The sequence below is a fragment of the Corvus brachyrhynchos genome, unplaced genomic scaffold (assembly GCF_000691975.1).
Source record: "Corvus brachyrhynchos isolate BGI_N302 unplaced genomic scaffold, ASM69197v1 scaffold90, whole genome shotgun sequence".
Classification (NCBI taxonomy): domain Eukaryota; kingdom Metazoa; phylum Chordata; class Aves; order Passeriformes; family Corvidae; genus Corvus; species Corvus brachyrhynchos.
This window is the reverse complement of record NW_008236932.1, coordinates 2,818,490-2,824,235: the sequence shown is the minus strand read 5'-3', so window position 1 is coordinate 2,824,235 and position 5,746 is coordinate 2,818,490.

The window sequence follows — 5,746 nt, the reverse complement described above, 5'->3', positions numbered from 1 at the left end:
TCTGTTTGCTTTTAATGGGCCTTATCTTGATTAAGTGTATTAAAAGCACTATTTTAAGAGTAATCAGTAACTGTGTTTTTAATGACAAGCTGACATTAATTGTGGCTGGCTATTTTAAGCCATGTTAACACCAAACCTCTTATTTATCAAATGCTGCTTCTACATGAAGAAGTTAAGTAAATGCGATTTGTGGTGAGAAGCAGCTGAAGTTCTGCGTGACTGATGTAGCTTGTCGTAAGTGCTCGGCTGACCTAATTTTACAGCTGCTCAGAGAAGACATTTGTAAATGGGCTTGTGATTGAATCTACAGCAGTCACATGCAGTGAATACAATATCTTTTACTATGAGAGATTTCTGTGGTAAGTGCACAAGCTATTAGAACCAGTTATAACACTATTTAGAAGAGGAGTCTGAATCTTATACTTGTCAGGGTAGAGACCAATACTGTAAGTCACAGACATCAGTATTTTTTATTAATCTTGGAGATAAATATTGCTAGCTTCCTGGAAAGTCAAGCTAGTGGTAGCAAGCTCTATCAGATTTGCAGGACAAAACTGTGAAGTTATTTTTCATTTTTGATGGCAATGGATTCCATGAAAAATATCTGTCTTTTTTTTCTCCAACTTATTTTTCCATGAACTTTCTTTAAAAGAGTCTGTAGCAGGCTAGTTTGCTGTTTACCTCCCAAACACAAGTTACTATAGGTGTTATTTTTCTAGTTTCAAATTCCCTGATGTGTGAGGTACAGATGCAAAACTAAAAACATCATCAGCCATTTAGGGAAATCTCTGCCAATGAACACTGTTTTCTGGTATGGAGTTTAAAAGTCTTAAGCAGAAGGATCTCAGCCATCTCTTGTCCAGAGAAATGAATCTGCCTTAACTGGATTTAGAAGCAATTTTCTAATCATCTCAGTGGAGATATACTATGTCTTTGTTCAGCCCAAATGATGCTTTCATAGGGTTTTCTTGATATTCATCTTAAAATTCATCCCAAATTTAACCTGCTAAGTGCTTTTTTAAAAGTTCCTGTCAAAGATGCATTTAGACAATGACCTTAATAACATGATTTAAAGTTTTCAGCCCTGAATTGATCAGACAGTTGAACTACATGATTGCTGTAGATCTCTTCCAACTGATATATTCTATAATATTTTTTTTTTGTTTTGTTATGTTTTAGTTTTATTGTTGTTCTAGTATTTTCAGTTATCTAACAAGTAGGGATTCTGTCATTGCATATATTCCCTAGACTGCCGCATAGAAAAGCTTTGCTTTCCTTGTGACAAAATGCACACGTGCATATTTTAAAACATTATATACATTTTTAGTGTTTAATGGTCAATAATCTTTCAAGTCTTGAGCTAAATGATCTTCTGAAAATTATTTTCACAGTTCATAAAATAGAAGTTACAAAAATCTTTCTGAAGTAAAATTAGCTCAAACCAGTACTTCAAACAATTTTTATCATTAATTAGTCTAGGGAAAACATTTCCTATGGCAAATCCCTACTTCTCATCTCCCCTCCCTCCCTCTGTGCTCTGCTGAGAAGAACCGAGCTCCAGCTCTCCAACAAACCACTGTGCACACTGGGGGCTGCTTTTAGGTGCCTCTGGAGCTGCCCCTTCTCCAGAACGAAACCATTCTGGTTCTCCAGCCTCTCTCCACAGGGCAAGTGCCTTATCTCCAGTCACCTCAGTGTCCTTCTGCTAAGATCACTCTGATTTACTGACTTTTTTTCTGTACTGAGGACTCCAAAACTGAAAACATTGTCTGGGTGAAGGTATTGAACATTTTAGAACAAGTCCCTGAACCTTTTTACTTTTTTAAGTATTACAGAAGGATCTACACTGTCACTCTCACTAAAGGACTTTGAAGGTAAGCACTAATGGTGCTTTGAAGGTAAGCTGTGATACTCAGTGTTAACTTATTCTCTGTATTCTTGAATCAAAATGGACTCTGGGTCAAAGTGGAGAATTTTGTCATAACAATGCAATTCAATGCTGGAATCAATGCAAGATGGATCTGTGACAACCAGAGATTAGTTGGAAACTTGCTCTGAAGGAAGAACTGCATGCACTCCTCCAGACAACTAAAATTGTGAAGAAATCATGATCTGAGCTCATTTGCCTTAGGAAGTGACTTTTCTGAATAATTCCAACACATCTCAGATGAACTTTTCTGCTGGACAAGTGAAATAAGAAATTTATTGTAAATGTATGTTCTGACCATAAAGTTGTTTTTTAAAATTCATTTTGCCTATGAAATACAAGCACATACTCAATATACCAGGTGTCCTTGGTAAATTAATTCAAATAATAGCATTGGGAACTTAAAATGTTGTATTTATAATCTAAGATATTTGTATTTCTTAAACATTTAAAAGATTTCTTATAACTTTAAAATATTGTGGAAATATTTCTGTACATTTGAAAAAAGTCTTTGCAAACAGACAATAAAGACACGGCAAAGGTCCCAACATATCCTGTGTTTTCCCAGCTGTACATGATCTCTTTACATTTTACTGCAAGGTTGTATATGTAAGTATTTAATATGAAAGTACGTTTAATATCATTACTTTCATCATGCTGATTTTTGCCAAACAGGTCTTATTTGCTCTTTTCATCTTGAGTAATTTGTGTGTGTGTGTGTGTGTGTGTGTGTGTTCAGAGAGGACACAGAACAGCTGTTACTACAACTGAACACACCTTTTAGTTTTTTAAATATGCAGATCTAGTCAGTCACAGAGAGCAGGTTGTACCAAAAGTAATTTTGCATGTAGTTTTAAAGGTGAAATTAATCTGCTGGCTGCACTGGGAAATGAATGTTTAAGGCACAAAACATTGGGAAAAATGTTTTTGTCTGAGCAGCAGGGACTCTTTCCTCTGAACACAAGGTGGTTTGCACTTTAGTTACGGATAAAATTTCATGAAGGACTAAGATATTAATTTATCCCTAATTATCATATTTAGACCTGTTATATAGATATCCCTGCACTCTAATACAATTGTTTTATATCATTCACTTTCATTCACTGAATTGAATTAGATTCACACTTTCAACTTGTTTTCTCTTCATTATATTGCTGTCTTTCTGTTAGTAATATATGTATAAAAGCAGCATAATGGTGAAAATGGCAAAGATTTTAAAAAACATTTTATATTCTGTGGAAGAATGCATGCACCCATGTGAGAGATTATTCATTATTAAAATCTGCAAAGAGAAAAACTGTAACTTAAACATGTCTACTGTATGTCTAGCCATATTGTGTTTTTAAAATAATGACAGTGACTGAAATTCTGTACGTATGCAATGTACAGATTTCTGTTAAAGGGATTAGCTTTCTTCTGTAAAGGGAGATACTTCCTATGTAAGTTTCAGAAGAGTCCTCTTAGAGCCTTCACTTTAGTAGGATTTCAGTAGTATTTTAATAGATTTGATATACTGTATAAAGATAGGAGCAATTGCATAAAACTTGCAAGACCATTAACAACACTGCTTAGTGAAATTTTCTAAGTGAACATTTTCCTATGTACAAAGAGCTGGAAGGAGACTAATGGCATCAATCAATTTAGGTTTACTTGAAGTGTAACTGGGGTGCTCTGTAGGGCTCATTGATACCATTCAGCTTTGGGTCTTTTCCAGCATCAGCATCTGCACTTATTGGTGTTATTGTCCTGTCAACACTGCAATGACTGCTTCTAGAAAAGATATGGTTTCATTATAAAATGACATAGAACTAGGTAGAGATCGAATTTCCTGTTGTGTCATTCTCAAAAAAAGTAGAAAGTTTTTAAAGTTTCATGTAACACTCCTGACTATAAAGTTTCCCATTTTCTCCTCCAGTGCTACTGCCCTCAAGTAACAGATAAAATATGTGGATTTAGTTCTGGGTTTGTTCTGGCACTTGGTTCTTTCCCACTGCTATTAGAAAGAAAGAGCTTTTGTGGCTTCAATGGGAGTTTTGCTTACATATGGAATATGGAATAGCCCTGTCTCATCACTAGAAATATTAATACACCAACAGAGATGTAAACTCCAGGGTTACACTGATTTGAAACACCAGTTGAAACCACTTGGTGAAAAAACTTGCCAAATCCTCTTTATGTTTAAGGGTACCATATAAAAATGAGTGGAAACTAGTTCTTTGCTTAACAAATGTGGGAAATGTGTCACTTTATTCTGATTTATAGACTTCTAAGTTACTTACTATACCTTGAAAATAATAATAAATAACTTGAGGTACAGTGCAAAATTTCTTAATAGCAGAAATTATGATGCACACATATTTTCAACAAGAAGACTAGTTCCTGACACTTACAGCTTCTTAATGATTTCTTTTTTTCTGAACAATGTATTTTTATAGAGCCCACATTTTGCAGATTCCTAGGGCTGTTATGGAAGCATAGTAACAGTGGGGGAGGATGTTAAAAATTTAGTGCTAGTCTTGAGAGATGTGAAGCAACCCAGTGATTTTGGCCTTTCCCTTTAAAAAGACTTTCTGTTTACTCCCAGCTTTTCCTTAATTTCAGAAAACAAAATAGAGTTTTCACTTCTGAGAGGACTGAGCTTTGGCCAACGATGCTGTGAATGCCAGCCTGGAAAATATCCCAGTTCTGTTCCTTCATGGGGAGATGCCACCACTGCTCAGTGAGCCCATGCTTAGGGAGGTGTTTCCACAGAAACCTCCACAGAGGTATCTCAAACAGGTAATTCTTTTCCAGTCAGTATTCAAGATTTTCAGAGCCTATCCCTGAAAAATTTTTTATCTTTATTATCATGATATATTCAATACATTGATTTTAACACAATTTTTGTTTAACATACAGAATTTAGTGGAATTTTAGAGAACTGATTTTTCCTCCCCTTCTTGAGAGAAACTTATATCTTCTTTCCAACCTCTGTTTAGGATTTAAGTAAGGCTAATTTTTCACAGAGCTTTACTTTCATGTACTACTTCATGAATTGCAAATAAAAATTCATTAAAATGGAAATGGCTTCTGGTTGCATTTTTTAAAAATGTTTTGTCATTACATAACATCAAAATGGAAGTTACCATAGGAAAATCCATCAAATTAAATAGAAATGTATCTTTAAATTTCAAGGTGTTAGTTTTATGTTCAGGTGAACTATTGAAGCAAAAGTGAAAATGCAAACAACATTTGTAAGTGACATCAATCTGATATTCTGGCAATGTTGTGGATTTAGTTAATTATACTCCAGTATTCACAGCACTGACTCAGTAACTGTAAAAATACCTGTTAATGTTGACTTAATTTGTGTTACTACCCAAAGAAAGCTTTATCCTAAATGTGTATTAAAACAGTGATTTGAAACTTTAATTGGTGATTGCACTGCTTTGTTATCTCTTGAGAAAGGAATGTCTTGCATCACACTTTATAATTTCTGGACAATTCTTGTAAGAATAAAGGTGAACCTGCAGATCCATTGCCTTTTGGCTGTGGCCAGACCATTATTGAGCAATTACTAATTTTATCAAGGGTTTATTTTACCTTTGGTAACAGTGCAAAGCAAATTCTTATGCTATACACATATGATTGCAATTGCAAACAGATTTATGATACTAATCATATATCCATCTTTTTACTTGCCCTGCTGTGAGGATTTTATTTTCTGTTCAGTAGGTTAAAAATTATGAACTGATTTTTTAGCTACTATTGACTGTGAGATTTTTTTAATCTGTCTGGACATGGGAATGGTGCATTTGTTTTTCTGCCTACAACAGGGAA